At 38.6% G+C, this 17,240-nt stretch overlaps 1 long non-coding RNA gene across 6 annotated transcripts in view; it reads right to left on the bottom strand.

Moving 5' to 3' along the window:
- The window catches only part of LOC105465510 (uncharacterized), a 297,782-nt gene extending 281,254 nt beyond the window's left edge, over positions 1-16,528 (bottom strand). For all 6 annotated transcript variants that reach the window (XR_011623317.1, XR_011623316.1, XR_011623318.1 and 3 more), the window contains exon 1: positions 4,857-16,528. This is a non-coding gene — a long non-coding RNA (uncharacterized lncRNA). The remainder of the gene's footprint in view (positions 1-4,856) is intronic.
- Between the last annotated feature and the right edge of the window lie 712 nt (positions 16,529-17,240).

Here is a 17,240-nt window from a genome sequence, read left to right as displayed (position 1 = left end):
CTCCCTGCCTCAGCCTCCCCGAGTAGCTGGCATTACAGGTGCCCGCCACCACGTCCAGCTATTTTTTGCATTTTTAGTAGAGATGGGTTTCACCATGTTGGCCAGGCTGGTCTCGAACTCCTGACCTCAGGTGATCTGCCCACCTCGGCCTCCCAAAGCATTTTTATTTTACAACAGTCAAAAATTAATCATTGGCAAAAAATTTTACACACTCAAACCCAATACTTCTTTTTAGTATTTACAAGAACTATACAAGATTTGTGAATAGAAAACCTACACATATAATCTCCTAATTATAGTGCAGTGCCTGATAAAATCATAGAAAATGAACTTGCAAAATGGGCAATCTGTTGACGAACTTTATCCATTAAATACTAATGCACAGTTTAAGCAAAATGTTTAATTAAAAATAAAATTCCCTTTAAATCCCCAGCTTTAGGCTTTATAAATGTAAGATACTTTCATAATGTAAAAAAATATATATTTAATTTGAAAGGAAACATGGAAAGACAGTGGGGAATTTATTTCTATGTTGTCTCTTCTCAACCTTTAAACTTAAGAAGATTAGAAAGTTGTACTTTTAGGGGCTGGGTGTGGTGGCTCAAGCCTGTAATCCCAGCACTTTGGGAGGCCGAGGTGGGCGGATCACGAGGTCAGGAAATCGAGACCATCCTGGCTAATCCGGTGAAACCTCGTCTCTACTAAAAACTACAAAAAACTAGCCGGGCGAGGTGGCGGGCACCTGTAGTCCCAGCTACTCGGGAGCCTGAGGCAGGAGAATGGCGGGAACCCGGGAGGCGGAGCTTGCAGTGAGCTGAGATTCGGCCACTGCACTGCAGCCTGGGCGACAGAGCGAGACTCCGTCTCAAAAAAAAAAAAAAAGAAAGTTGTACTTTTTGAATGCTGTGACGCTGTGGTGTATTTAGCAAATGTGCTATCCTTTACATTCATGAAGCTGTTCTAAAGGCATGCCACTGAAATTTTCAGCTCAGTAGCAATGCCATGAAACATTAGGCAAGCATTCAGAAAAGAGCTGGTCAACCTAACTAATGTAGAATCAGAACATACAACAGAGGGAGAGCTAACTGGCTCAAAGTTAGCCAGTTACTGTTTTCTAAATTCACACTGTTTTACATTATAATTATGTTTAAAGTTAGGGCTACATTTTATTGCCTGCTCTAACTAATTGAGCTAATCATTCATTATATAGTGTCTACCTTCTTGCTTTTGTTTTTGCTACTAATTGTAGAAAAAAAAAAAAACCCATGTAACATAAAATTTACTACTTTGAGGTTTTTTAAGTGTACAGTTTTGTAGTATTAAATATTTTCCCATTGTTGTGCAACAGCTCTCTAGAACCTTTTCATCTTGCAAAACTGAGATCTTATACCTATTGAACGACTCTCCATTTCCCACTCCCCCTACCCCATGGAAGCTACCATTTTACTATTTCTAAGAGTTCAACTGCTTTAGATGTCTCATATAAGTGGAATCATTACAGTATTTATCCTTTTGTGACTGCCTTACTTCAATTAACATCATGTCCTTAAAGTTCATCCATGTTGTAGCATGTGACAGAATTTCCTTCCTTTTAAACCTCAATAATATTCCATTGTAAGTGCTGGAGAAAATCTTGTTCTATGCACTGTAATGAAAAGCTGTGTCCTTCTAGTGGCTCTATGGTGATTTAGCCTAGATTAAATATTTAATGCTACAATCTTAGAGCAACTAATACTAATTATGTTCCTGTTCATAGTCCCAAAAAAGATCCCCAGATGCCCTCAATCCGGGGCCTTGCCTTCTGGAGCCAGGTTAACATCTGTTGTTGAAATAGTCTGGGAGGTTGATGCTGTTTCTTTCCTATCTTGGAGATACTTTGGAATAAAAACTAAATATGTATGCCTGCAGAGACATCAACTAGCACTTCTCAAAAACCTACAAGTAATTTATGAGGATTCCATCTTTTCTGATTTGTCAGGGTATTGAGGGGATTGGAGGAAATGTGAAACTATTTTCAGACAATATTACTCTCTTTTAGCAGATCTAATTAGTTAACAAATAAGGGAAGCATTTCCCTGGCTTAATGGAAATGAATAAAAATAAACATAAATAAATAATGCTGGAAAGAACAAAGAATGTGTGAGAATCCTCAGATCAACAATTTAGGCATACTTCCAAATATTTGTTTTGGCAATAAAACAAAACCACCTATTATATTTCAAAGAAAGCATTTTTAATTATGAAAGTTTCTTTTTTTCCCTCGCTTGAAATAAAAGTCAAAAATTCTGCTTTAAATCTTTCATCAAGCAGAGCTGCCCAAGCACCTGATATTTTAACTCTCTATTCAGGTAGTTCTCAAGTTTTGCAAACATTGTGAAAGAATGCATTGGATGTTTATTAATATGCTGATTCACGGGCCTTAGCCCTAGAGGATCTGATACAGCAAGAATCTGATTTATATTCCTACACCAAGTGATTCTGAGGCAAATGGTCTGAGGAGCAGGATGGGCTACATAATTTGTAGAAAATCAAAATGCAGGCCCCTTGCTAAAAAATAATTGAAATTTCAAGATGGTGACAGCAAAGTAATAAAGCAAGAGTGAGGACCTTTGAAATGTGGGCCCCTCTGTGACCGCACAGGTCACAAGCCCATGAAGTCAGCCCCACTGGGTAGATTAGAAACGCTTCTCCAGATAAGGTTTAAGTCAGACAACGCTGGATGCTTCCAGAGCCCTTAGAGACTGAAATAGAATCTATCCCCACATTACCTCAGAAAGCAGAGCCCACGATGGCTTCTCTTCCCAAGGAATCCTTGAGGAATGATGACAGGACCCTCTTCCAGATGAGAATGGAAAAATATCTTTTTACGTTCAGTTTTCGGAAAAATTCAATAAAGAGAAAAATGTAAATAGCCAAATTTGGGGCCAGATGTGTTTATTTTTATTTTTCTATTTGATAGATATTGTATGGTTCTATTTCATCAATGTGAGACCATTATAAAGTATAAAGCAGGGACAGAGGATTTAAAGAACAATCTGGTGCTGTGAGGCTTTTCTCCAGCTATACACAGCCCTGGCTGCGAGACCCAGCATGATTTAAATTCCCTCAGCCACATATGGAAAGGGACAGAAAGCAGGAAGTGACCATGGACCAGGATGTCCATGTTTTCTCAAGGACTGTTCCCCCAGTGGCATTTCAAGGGTCATGGAAAAAAAACTGGAAGAGTCTAAACTAAGATGGTAGTGTCTGACAGTTGAACCACACAACCAAAACAACCATGGCAATGTGGAAAACAAGAACATTATGCAACCAGAGAAATCACCAGTGCTTAAATGTCACCTCAACAAGGAGACCTCAGGCTTGTTTTCTGAGAATGTATAGAGAATGCACATATATATAGATTGCATAGTTTAGCACAAGAAATGCATGAGGAAAATCAAGCTCAGCTCAAAGCCCAAAAGTTCTGAGCAAAAAGTAGAGAATTTGTTTGAGGCAAGATAGCAAGACATAATCCTCAACCATTCATGAAGGAAAAACCCCTGAGGGAAACTGTCAGGAGGAGGTGAGGATCCAAGAGAAACAAAGAGGGCCTGACCAGGACTCAACAGCCTCTCATCCTGGAATGAGGAATATACATGATAGATAGACAGACGACAGATAGGTAATAGACAGATGATAGACTGATAGATGATAGAAGATAGATAGATGATAGATAGACAGATGATAGAGATGATAAACAGATAGATGATAGATAATGATTGATTAGATAGATAGATAGATAGATAGATAGATAGATAGATAGACAGACAGACAGATGGATAATAAATCAATAGAGAAAATCTGCCTTATCTTGAAGAGGGAATAGTAATTAAATACAACCTTTTTTGTTATACATATTGCAGTGACTTCCCAAATAATTTGTTTTCTAATGTCCTGAGCTTAAAATATTTTCCAAAAACCTCAATAATTATAAGTAAACATTTTAAACCAAAATGGACTTACAGACCATATCATGCCCTTTGGTTCCTAATTGGGGAAATTAAGTTTTTCAAGTCGCAAGTTATACCTATATTCCTGTACACTGTTAATTCAAATCGGTTGTAGCTCTGATTGAGCATGTACTGATTATTTCATTTTATAAATTGTGTCAAAATTAGAACATCCCAATTGTGCTTTCATTAAAGACAGCCTTTAAAATATTGGCATCAAAGAGCACGTGGTTGAAATAATCTAAATGTATATCAGTTAATTAGACAAAAAGAGGAGTGGCAAGAAAGAAAATAGTAAGTCATTAAAGTTGCATCAGAATGTAGACAGAAAAGGGAATTACAATAGGAAAAATCTCACATTAGGCCACTTGAATTATAGGCTCCAAAACACTGCTTTAATATTATTCATTAAAAGCAAATACTTGGGGTTTTCACAAGACCATGGTCAAATCATGTAACTTATCTTTAATTATGACTCCTCCTCAATAAAATGGGAATAACCTTTTGGAATTGTGAAGATTTCATAACATAATATACATGTTAGCTATTTCAGGCCACCAGGGAAAAGAAGGCACATTCTGGTTGCTTCAGTCTAACAGCTACAGTGCCAGACCTCCCGGATGGAAAAGCAGTTGAACTCTCAAAAGTGAGTACTTCTGCTCCCTCCTCTAACAACTCCAGTGACTGCCAGCTTCTCTCTCTGTCTCTGCCTGTAAAGCCCTTTTTCCTCTGATCTGTTACCTTCTCATGCCTCCAATGCCTCATGACTTCTGCTGCTTCTTTTCTGAGTACACGTGTTCCCAACCACTTCTGCCTATTCTAGTGACCTGCATTCAAACTCTCAAGAGTGATTAATTAGACACTTACCAGAAAGAACATTCCTGCTAGACAGCGTTCTCCCATCAGGCTGCTCAAGGTCACTGACCTACTTAAGGATGGTGCCTTCAGATGAACCCTTTGTTCAATCAGCTGCAGGGCAAATCACAGGAATTACCTGCAATAATGTTCCTCAGAAGGAGGAAAGGTTGGTAGGCACTTGGAACACCATATCCTGTCTCTTAGAATGGAAAGCTCTTAGCTCAGCAAAAAACAACTAGTATGCGTTCACTGCAGTACTGCAAGTATGAAATGAAGGAGTGGTGATAGGAACCAACCAAACCTTGATAAATATCAATCTTGATGAATATTATGAAGCCAAAAAAAAATTATGTGGGTGTGAATTAGGGGGCAGGAGAATGTAAAAATAAAAGAGAGATATGAAGAAGGAGAAAAGAGAAGGTATATAGGTATGTGTCTGCAGGAATGAAAACAGCAATGAATATGGACAATTGACAGAAAATGCAAGCAAAGAAATGGAAGGATAGACCTAAGTAAAAGTGAGGCCAAGAAGAAAAATCCTAGGGAAAAGAACAAGAAATATGAGTGCTTGACTCTACAATCACAGAAGAACATAGCTCATTGCAAGAGGCCAACCTCCAAGATATCATGCTCTTTCTACTTTTATCTTTATTCCTAACCAACCTCAGAGTCAAATGGGAATAAAGACAGAAGACAGGCGTCGGAGTCCGCTTCTCATTCTCAGGCACATAAGTTCTGCCCCTTGAACTGCTGCTTCTTTTCTCAGCTGAATCTATTTTTCTGACAGTAGCAATGTCTCATCAGTCATGTATTAATTAGGAGAAAACATACTGGCCTCATGCCTCTTTGCTATACTCAGAAATCAAGGACTTAATAAAGACAGAGCTTCCAGTGCAAGGAAAGATAAAAAACAAAAGATTTCTTCTCTCTTCTACCTGTTCTTCCTGCTTACCCCCATAGGCCCATCTCAATCCCCTTAAGGTCAGGGAATGTCAGAGTAAACAAATGTATTTATTAACTCCCTTGAAGGTGGAAGTATCAAATACACTCACAGCAGGTACAATGATTCCAACTAGAATAAAACTGGGACATTTATCATCCCACCTTCTTTAAGGATTGTTTTTACACAATATCCCATTCAAAAGATTCACTTCTTTTGGAATTCGTTTCTTTTGGATTTAGAATTCAATCCAAATTCAATGACCAAAAATAAATGAAAGTAATTAAATCTTTACTGTTGTCTCTCAAAAATGCCTGAGTCATTATATTTATAATGTATAGCAAAAATTTAAATTATCCCTTACCACATCTTTCTCTTAATTTTTTACATAGTATGAAGTGCTCTCTCCTCACCTTTACTTCAAAAATTCCTAAAACATTTTCCCTGAAATGCGGTCCTTATTGAGTCTCCTCCTTTCTCTTTCTTCCTTCTTTTCCTGGATCTAGTCTTTTTCCATCCTGAAGAAATGCTTTTACTCTATTCAGTGTAAGTAAAAAAAAAGTCTATGTAACTTCTTTGCCTCTCCCTTACCTGTTAACTGCATTCTGCACAAAGGCCCAAGGATGATCTACCCAAGGCCACATGACAAGAGAAAGAGGAGAATTGGAGGATATTCATACATCAATTATTTTCTCCACCAAGTCATTTTTTTTCATGTCTAATCCATGACCTCACAACTTTAGATGGCCTAGAACACAGAATAAACTTTTCCCAGGGAATAAGGTCACCACAGAAGTTTAACTTAAAGGATCTTCAAAACCTTGCTTGGTGACCAGGAGGTTTTATTTCGATCTCAGCTTCAAACATATACATCTTAACAAAAATTATAGCTTAGGCTGTTTCTTTTATGTATTTGAGAGATCTCATTGTACAAGTAGTTTATTTGAGAAACTGTATTCTTTCTAGAGTATTTGTCCTCTCTACAGAGGAAAAGTAGGAAGCATTCTCTCTGGTATTTTATAGAAGAACAAATAAAAATAAGTCAGGAAACTTGAGCAATCAGTCAAATCTTTAGCAAGCAAGAAATCAACCAGCTAGCTCAATCAAAAAATTCACCCTATTTTCAGGGCAGATAAACTAGACAAAGCAAAGTAAGCAGTCAGGTTTACTAAACACATTGTGAAATATCATGAAAACATTTCATGTTAACTTTTATTTAAACAATATAATCTATGTCTAAAATTTACTAATTTAAACTCCAATTCACTAAAACAATCATTTCACAAATATAGGTCGTCATTGTTTTTTTTTCTATGAAAGAGAAAACTCCCAAATCATCCCTGTATCCTATGGACCCAGGTTACAACTAATGAGAAACACATTCATTGTTATAAAAGTATAAGAATGTAGAGTAAAATTATCAAGGTGTATTGCAAATAAATATACATAGCTTCCCACATCCACTCTTCTCTTTACACAAGGAGTAGGCTCTTTGGACATACACGTGTAGGGCCCTCTTTTCTTCCATTTTATCATGTTATATTTTGTTTTCAAAAACTCACAAGATTTGCAGTTCTTTATAACACAGAACACCAACTGGGCCCTATTCCTCACTGTGTCCTGCTTAATATTTCTGGGTACTGACAAGACAGCAGTCTTTGTAGACTGCCTGGACTCCCAGACTCTGTCTTCCTCTATCACAGGAGCTCCACTTGGCAGAAGAGGAGATTATTAGGGAGTATTGACATGTGTGTTTGGAGTCATAGCCAAGCCAAGGCTTTCTCACTAGACCAGGTGGGCACCAGTCCGAGTCCTAAGCCAATGAATCCTAATTCTAAAGCTGGCCTCAGACCCAGGCATGCTATGGTCAGATCTCCTGGTATGCTGTGGGATTTGAAGTGTGGTGTTGCTGTTACACTTTCAAAAGACAGAGTATGCTTTTCTGGCTTATAACAATATATCAAGACATTCTAAAAGTCTTCTCAATAGATTGTTCTATCTTTGAAAGAGGAAACAAAACGCATAATTTAGATTTAACTTGATATCATTATAAACACAACCTACTGTGTTTTTAAACTATACATGTATATCCAAAAAAGGAAGAAAAATTATCTGAATTATCTGCCTTGTTCACAAAACTTATGAAAGCATGAAGAAATATTTGTGATTAAAATTATGTTAATCAACTAAAGCAAGACAAGTGGCTGATTCTGCTTTTGCTACTTTCACTTCAATTCAAATCCACAGAGCAGAAATTGGGCTGAAAGTCACTCTCCAAATACAACTGTTAATGTTTTGGTATAATTCTTTCTAGTTTCCTCTGCACGTGTTTTTAAAATCAAAGCTGCAATATATTTTGCTGGCATGTTCTAAAAGTCTCTAGATGATTCTCTGTAATCACATCTTCCTATCTTTCACTCCAACTTGTGTGTTCATCATTCCTTGCTATTCTTTACATATTTGCCCAATGTTAATGTACCTGTAAACATAATATTACTAACATTGCTCAATTTTGCCTCAGTTTTGAATGTTATATAATGGAAATCACACTTTGAGTATTCTTTTATGGTTTGTGCTTTTCTATCAACATTTGTTTATGAGAATCACCCATGTTGGTGCATGACTCTAGTTCATTCATTGTCATTGCTGCATAGCATTCCATCATACAAATAATCCATAGTAATCCACAATCTATATTTTCCATTCTACCATTAACTGGCATGGGCATGGGGATAATCTTTGGTTCTTTGGTACTATGAACAATGCTGCTATAAATATTTTTGTACATGTCCTCTTTTGTACACAGGAAAAAAGCCTATCTTAGTGGTGGTATAATCCAGGGTGCAGTCTTTGGACTCTTCTATTTTATCTATACTCACTCTCCTAATCCCATAACTTTAAACACTATCTGCATGTTGCTAACTTGCACATTTATATTTTGATCCCAGAACTCTCCTCTGAATTACATATCTGTATATCCAACACTTCATCTCCACTGGAAGTCTAACAAACCTCTTAAAGTGAATATAACTAAAACTCAACCCTCAACTTTCCCCCTCAAACACTTTCACATATATCCTTCTCATTTTAGTTCAGGCAAGGCCATCTCTCCAATTTCTTTGGTCATAAAATCTGTAGTTATTTTTGATGCCCCTGTCTCTCACATACATCTCCATCCAATCCTTCAGCAAATACAGTTGACTCATTTCAAGACACCTGGAATCTGATCATTTAACACCACCAATACTGCTCTACCCCTGGTTCAAGCAACCATTTTCTCTCATCTGCATTATTATAATACCTCCTTACCTGCTCACACGGTTTCCTTCTTGCTCCTCCACAGTCTACTTAGCAACTGGCTTTTCACTGTTAAAATGTAATTTTGATCATGTCACTCCTCTGCTACTCATTTCTTCCATAATAAAAGCCAACATCTTTGCAATGACATTTAAAGCCCTAACAGTCTGCCTTGATCGTCTCTCTGATTTCATCTCTTAATGTTTTCTTCTCATTTGCTCTACTCCAGTCACACAGGCAACTTGGTTTCCTCAATGGTACCAGAGATGTTCCAACCTCAGGACCCACTGTGAACTGAATTGTGTCTTGTCCAAAATTCATATATTGAAGCTCTAATCCAAGTGTGATTGCATTTGAAGATAGGTCCTATAAGGAGATAAAGTTAAATGAGATCATAAGGGTAGGGCCCTGATCCAATAGGATTAATGTTTTTACAAGAATAGACACCAGAGTTGCCTCTCTCTCTCTCTCTCTCTCTCTCTCTCTCTCTCTCTCTCTCTCTCTGTCTCTCTTGCTCTCTGCCATGTGAGGAAACAGTAAGAAGCCAGCCATCTTCAAGCCAGGAAGAGAGCTCCCACCAGAAACCTAACCCTACTAGAACTTTATCTTAGACTTTAGCCTTCAGAATCATAAGAAAATTAATTCCTGTTGTTTAGGCCATCCAGTCTATGGTATTTTGTTATGATAGCCCCAGAAGACTAAGACAGTTGTTGGTAATATGAAGTAGGGTGTTGCTATAACAAATACCAAAAATGTGGAAGTGGCTTTGGAACTGAGTAACAGTTATGGGCTGAAGGAGTTTTGAGGTACACGCTCAAAAACGTTGATATTGTCATAAAGGGACTGTTGGTAGAAGTATTTATTGTTACTGGTTATAATGGTGAGAATTTAGAAAGAATAGAAGAGGACTGGAGACAAAGGCTCCATATTCTTAGAAAACACATAAATAATCACGAAAAGAATGTTGGTAGAAATATAGATGTTAAAGGCCATTATGGTGAGGTCTTAGATGGATGAGGAACATGTTAATTGAAACAAGAGGAAAATTGATCCCTGCTAGAAAGCAGCAAATAATTTGGCTGAATCGTGTTTATGTTCTAGTGCTTTGTGGAAAGTAAAATTTACAAGCAATAAAATTTAGATATTTAGCAGAGGAAATTCCTAAGCAAATTAATGAAAGTGCAGCTTGGGCCTTCCATAATGTTTATAGTTAAAAAATTCATAAAACTATTCAACTCTTCTAGTTAATGATAACATTTTTCCACAGTGTTATGGGGTTTTTTATACTTTAAGTTATGGGATACATGTACAGAACGTGCAAGTTTGTTGATCAGTATGCGTGTGCCATGGAGGTTTGCTGCACCCATCAAGCCATCATCTACATTAGGTATTTCTCCTAATGCTATCCCTCCTCTTCCCCCAACACCACGAAAGGCCCCAGTGTGGGATGTTCCCCTCCCTGTGCCCATATGTTCTCATTGTTCAATTCCCACATATGAGTGAGAACATGAAGTGATTGATTTTCTGTTCCTGTGTTAGTTTGCTGAAAATGATGGTTTCTGGCTTCATCCTTGTCCCTGCAAAGGACATGAACTAATTCTTTTTTAAGGCTGCATAGCATTCCATGGCATAGATGTGCCACATTTTCTTTATCCAGTCTAACATTAATGGGCATTTGGGTTGTTTCCAAGTCTTTGCTATTGTGAATAGTGCTGCAGTGCATGTGTCTTTATAGTAGAATGATTTATAATCCTTTGGGTATATACCCAATAATAGGATTGCTGCGTCAAATGGTATTTCTAGTTTTAGATCCTTAAGGAATCACCACACTGTCTTTCACAATGGTTGAAGTAATTTACACTCCCACCAACAGTGTACAAGCGTTCCTATTTCTCCACATCCTCTCCAGCATCTTTTGTTTCCTGATTTTTAATGATGGCCATTCTAACTGTTGTGAGATGGTATCTCATTGTGGTTTTGATTTGCATTTCTCTAATGACCAGTGATAATGAGCTTTTTTCATTTGTTTGTTGGCCTCATAAATGTCTTCTTTTAAGAAGTGTCTGTTCATATCATTACCCACTTTTTGATGGGGTTGTTTTTTTCTTGTAAATTTGTTCAAGTGCCTTGTAGATTCTATATATTAGCCCTTTGTCAGATGGATAGATGGCAAAAATTTTCTCCCATTCTGCAGGTTGCCTGTTCACTCTGATAATAGTTTCTTTTGCTGTGCGGAAGCTCTTCAGTTTAATTAGATTGCATTTGTCAATTTTGGCTTTTGTTGCAATTACTTTTGGTGTTTTAGTCATGAAGTTTTGTCCATGCCTATGTTCTGAATGGTATTGCCTAGATTTTCTTCTAGAATTTTTATGGTTTTAGGTCTTATATTTGAATCTTTAATCTATCTTCAGTTGATTTTTGTATAAGGTATAAGGAAGGGGTCCAGTTTCAGTTTTCTGCATATCGCTAGCCAGTTTTCCCAACACCATTTATAAAATAGGGAAATCTTTCCCCATTGCATGTTTTTGTCAGGCTTGTCAAAGATCGGATGGTTGTAGTTCTGTGGTGCTATTTCTGAGACTTCTGTTCTGTTTGATTTGATTTATATATCTGTTTAGGTACCAGTATCATGCTGTTTTTTTACTTTAGCCTTGTAGTATAATTTGAAGTCAGGTAACGTGATGCCCCCAGCTTTGTTCTTTTGACTTAGGATTGTCCTGGCTATATGGGCTCTTTTTTGGTTCCACATGAAATTCAAGGTAGTTTTTTCTAATTCTGTGAAGAAAGTCAATGGTAGTTTGATGGGAATAGCATTCAGCCTATCAATTACTTTGGGCAGTATGGCCATTTTCATGATATTGACTCTTCATATCCATGAGCGTGAAATGTTTTTCCATTTGTTTGTGTCCTCTCCTATTTTCTTGAGCAGTGGTTTGTAGTTGTTCTTGAAGAGGTACTTCACATACCTTGTAAGTTTATCCTAGGTATTTTATTCTCTTTGTAGCAATTTTGAATGAGAGTTTGCTCATTATTTGGTTGTTTATCTGTTACTGGTGTATAGGAATGCTTGTGATTTGTGCACATTAATTTTGTATCCTGAGACTTTGCTGAAGTTGCTTATCAGTTTAAAGAGATTTGGGGCTAAGACGATGGCGTTTGCTAAATAGACAATCACGTCATCTGCAAACAGACAATTTGACTTCCTCTCTTCCTATTTGAATATGCTTTATTTCTTTCTCTTGCCTGATTGCCTTGGCAAGAACTTCCAATACTACGTTGAATAGGAGTGGTGAGAGTAGGCATCCTTGTCTTGTGCTGGTTTTCAAAGGGAATGCTTCCAACTTTTGCCCATTCAGTATGATATTGCCTGTGGGTCTGTCATAAATAGCTCTTATTATTTTGGAATACATTCCCTGAATACCTGGTTTATTGAGTGGTTTTAGCATGAAGTGGTCTTGAATTTTATCGAAGGCCTTTTTTGCATCTATTGAGATAATCATGTGGTTTTGGCATTGGTTCTGTTTGTATGATGGATAACTTTCATTGATTTGCATATGTTGAACCAGCCTTGCATCCCAGGAATGAAGCCGATTTGATCATGGTGGATAAGCTTTTTGATATGCTGCTGGATTTGGTTTGCCAAATCCACGTTCATCAGGGATATTGGTCTGAAATTTTCTTTTATTGTTGTGTCTCTGTCAGGTTTTGGTGTCAGGATCATGCTGGCCTAATAAAATGAGTTAGTTAGGAGTTCCTCCTCTTTTTCTATTGTTTGGAATAGTTTCAGAAGGAATGGTACCAGCTTCTCTTTGTAACTATGGTAGAATTCGGCCATGAATCCATCTGGTCCTGGGCTTTTTTTGATTTGTAGGCTATTAATTACTGCTTCAGTTCAGAACTTGTTATTAGTCTATTCTGGGATTTGACTTCTTCCTGGTTTAGTCTTGGGTGGGTGTATGTGTCCAGGAATTTATCCATTCTTCTAGATTTTCTAGTTTATTTGTGTAGAAATGTTTATAGTATCCTCTGATGGTAGTTTGTATTTCTGTGGGATCAGTGGTGATCTCCCCTTTATCACTTTTTATTGTATCTATTTGATTCTTCTCTATTTTCTCCTTTATTAGTCTGGATAGTGGTCTATCTATTTTGTTAACCTTTTCAGAAAACCAGCTCCTTGATTCATTGATTTTTTGAAGGGTTTTTTGTGCCTCTATCTCCTTCAGTTCTGCTCTGATCTTAGTTATTTCTTGTCTTCTGCTAGCTTTTGAATGTGTTTTCTATTGCTTCTCTAGTTCTTTTAATTGTGATGTTAGAGTGTTGATTTTAGATCCTTCCCACTTTCTCCTGTGGGCACTTAGTGCTATAAACTTCCCCCTACACACTGCTTTAGCTGTTCCCAGAGACTCTGGTATGTTGTGTCTTTTTTCTCATTGGTTTCAAAGAACTTGTTTATTTCTGTCTTAATTTTGTTATTTACCCAGTAGTCATTCAGGAGCAGGTTGTGCAGTTTCCATGCAGTTGTGCAGGTTGGAGTGAGTTTTTTAATCCTGAGTTCTAATTTGATTGCACTGTGGTCTGAGAGACTGTTTATTATGATTTTCATTCTTTTGCATTTGCTGAGGAGTGTTTTACTTCCAATTATGTGGTCAATTTTAGAGTAAGTGCTATGTGTTGCTGATAATATATATTCTGTTGATTTAGGATGGAGAGTTCTGTAGATGTCTATTAGGTCCACTTGGCCCAGAGCTGAGTTCAAGTCCTGGATATCCTTGTTAATTTTCTGTCTCGTTGATCTAATATTGACAGTGGGGTGTTAAAATCTCCCACTATTATTGTGTGGGAGTCTAAGTCTCTTTGTAGGTCTCTAAGAACTTGCTTTATGAATCTGGGTGCTCCTGTATTGGGTGCATATATATTCAGGACAGTTAGCTCTTCTTGTTTTATTGATTCCTTTACCATTATGTAATGCCCTTCATTGTCTCTTTTGATCTTTGTTGGTTTAAAGTCTGTTTTATCAGAGACTAGGATTGCAACCCCTGCTTTCTTTTTGCTTTCCATTTGCTTGGTAGATCTTCCTCCATCCATTTATTTTGAACCTAGGTGTGTCTTTGCACATGAGATGGGTCTCCTGAATACAGTACACTGATGGGTCTTGACTCTTTATCCAATTTGCTAGTCTGTGTCTTTTAATTGGGGTATTTAGTCAATTTACATTTAACGTTAATATTGTTAAGTGTGAACTTGATCCTATAATTATGATGCTAGCTGGTTATTTTGCCCACTAGTTGATGCAGTTTCTTCATAGTGTCAATGGTCTTTACATTTTGGTTTGTTTTTGCAGTGGCTGGTACAAACTTTTCCTTTCCATATTTAGTGCTTCCTTCAGGAGCTCTTGTAAGGCAGGCCTGGTGGTAACAAAATCCCTCAGCAATTGCTTGTCCATAAAGGATTTTATTTCTCCTTCACTTATGAAGCTTAGTTTGGCTGGATATGAAATTCTGGGCTGATTTTCTTTAAGAATGTTGAATATTGGCCCCCATTCTCTTCTGGCTTGTACAGTTGCTGCAGAGAGATCCACTGTTAGTCTGATGGGCTTCCCTTTGTGGATAATCCATCCTTTCTCTCTGGCTGCCCTTAACATTTTTCCTCCATTTCAACCTTGGTAAATCTGACAATTATGTGTCTTGGGGTTGCTCTTCTCGAGGAGTATCTTTGTGGTGTTCTCTCTATTTCCTCAATTGGAATGTTGGCCTGTCTTCTAGGTTGGGGAAGTTCTCCTGGATAACATCATGAAGTGTGTTTTCCAACTTGATTCTATACTCCCCATCACTTTCAGATACACCAATCAAATGTAGGTTTGGTCTTTTCACATAGTTCCATATTTCTTGGAGACTGTTCATTCCTTTTCATTCTTTATTCTCTAATCTTGTCTTCATGTTTTATTTCATTAAGTTGATCTTCAATCTCTGATATCCTTTCTTCCACTTGATCAATTTGGCTATTGATACCTGTGTATGCTTCATGAAGTTCTCATGCTGTGTTTTTCAGCTCCATCGGGTCATTTATGTTTTTCTCTAAACTGGTTATTCTAATTACCAATTCCTCTAACCTTTTATCAAGGTTCTTAGTTTCCTTGCATTGGGTTAGAACATACTCCTTTAGCTCAGAAGAGTTTGTTATTACCCACCTTCTGAAGCCTATTTCTGTCAATTTGTCAAACTCATTCTTAGTCCAGTTTTTTCCCTTGCTGGCAAGGAGTTATCGTCCCTTGGAAAATACAAGGCATTCTGGTTTTTGGAATTTTCAGCCTTTTCGTGCTGGTTTTTCCTCATCTTCATAGATTTATCTACCTTTGGTCTTTGCTGTTGGGACCTTCAGATGGAGTTTTTGCATGGTCTTTTTGTTATTGCTGTTGTTGTTATTGTTGTTGAAGTTGATGCTATTGCTTTCTGTTAGTTTTTCTTCTAACAGTCAAGCTCCTCTTCTGCAGGTCTGCTGGAGTTTGCTGGGGGTCCACTCCAGACCTTGTTTGCCTGGGTGTCACCAGCGGGGGCTGCAAAACAGCAAAGATTGCTGCCTGCTACCTCTTCTGGAGCTTCGTTCTAGAGGGGAACCCACCAGATGCCAGCCAGAGCTCTCCTGTATGAGGTGTCTGTCAATCCCTGCTGGGAAGTATCTACCAGCCACGAGGCACAGTGGTCAGGGACCCACTTGAGGAGGCAGTCTGTCCCTTAGCAGAGTTCAAGTGCTGTGCTGGGAGATCCACTGCTCTCTTCAGAGTCAGCAGGCAGGAACATTTAAGTCTGCTGAAGCTGTGCCCACAACTGCCCCTTCCCCCAGGGGCTCTGTCCCAGGGAGATGAGAGTTTTATCTATAAGCTGCTGACTGGGACTCTTGTCTTTCTTTCAGAGATGCCCTGCCTAAAGGGGAGGAATATAGAGAGGCAGTCTGACTTTGACCAGAGAGGAGGAAACTAGAGAAGCAGTCTGCAGTGGTGGGCTTGACCCAGTCCAAACTTCCCAGTGGCTTTGTTTACACTGTGAGGGGAAAACCGCCTACCGAAGCCTCAGTAATGGCAGATGCCCCTCCCCCCGCCAAGCTCAAGCATTCCAGGTTGACTTCAGACTGCTGTGCTGGCAGCGAGAATTTCAGGCCAGTGGATCTTAGTTTCCTGGGCTCTGTGGGGGTGGGATCCGCTGAGTTAGACTGCTTGGCTCCCTGGCTTCAGCCCCCTTTCCAGGGGAGTGAAGAGTTCTGTCTCACTGGTGTTCCAGGTACCACTGGGGTACGAAAAAAAAAAAAAAAAACTCCTGCAGCTAGCTCACTGTCTGCCCAAACAGTCATCCAGTTTTGTGTTTGAAACCCAGGGCCCTTGTGGTGTAGGCACCCAAGGGAATCTCCTGGTCTGTGCGTTGCGAAGGATGGGAAGAGTGTAGTATCTGGGCACCATTTCTCAGGGCATGGTCCCTCACAGCTTCCCTTGGCTAAGGGGGAGAGTTCCCCAACCCCTTGCACTTTCTGGATGAGGTGACGCCCCCTCCCTGCTTCTGCTTGTCCTCCACGGGCTGCATCCACTGTCTAACCAGTCCCAGTGAGATGAACCGGGTACCTCAGATGGAAATGCAGAAATCACACACCTTCTGCATTGGTCTTGCTGGGAGCTGCAGATTGGAACTCTTCCTATCCAGCCATCTTGCCTGGGAATCCACAGTGTTTTCACCAACATATGCCACCATCAGGACAGGAAGAGTATTCTTATTGTTCTACATCCTTGACAATACTTGCATTGTGAAACTTGTTTAAAGTTCAAAATTTGATGGATCAAAAATTATAAACCATTATGATTTTATTGACATTTTGGTGATTACTAATGATATAGGACAAATCTTCATATTGTAATTGGTGGCTTGGATTTCCTCTTCCAGGAAGAGCCTAAGTGGAGGAAATGGCTAAAAATGGCAGATAGGAGACAGGACTAATGTGCAGCTGCCACTTAGATGAACAAAACGGTGTCTGGAGACTCACATTGTAAACTTTTGCTCCAAGAACCACTGCAGGAGCATACCAGAAAAACTGAAGAAATTCACAGGCCATTTCAAAGAAGCAGCTTGCCACTGCAAACACTGTGAGACAATCAAAAAACTGAGTACCCAAAG

The sequence above is a fragment of the Macaca nemestrina genome, chromosome 5 (genome assembly GCF_043159975.1).
Source record: "Macaca nemestrina isolate mMacNem1 chromosome 5, mMacNem.hap1, whole genome shotgun sequence".
Lineage (NCBI taxonomy): Eukaryota > Metazoa > Chordata > Mammalia > Primates > Cercopithecidae > Macaca > Macaca nemestrina.
This window is presented reverse-complemented; position numbering and strand designations above follow the sequence as displayed.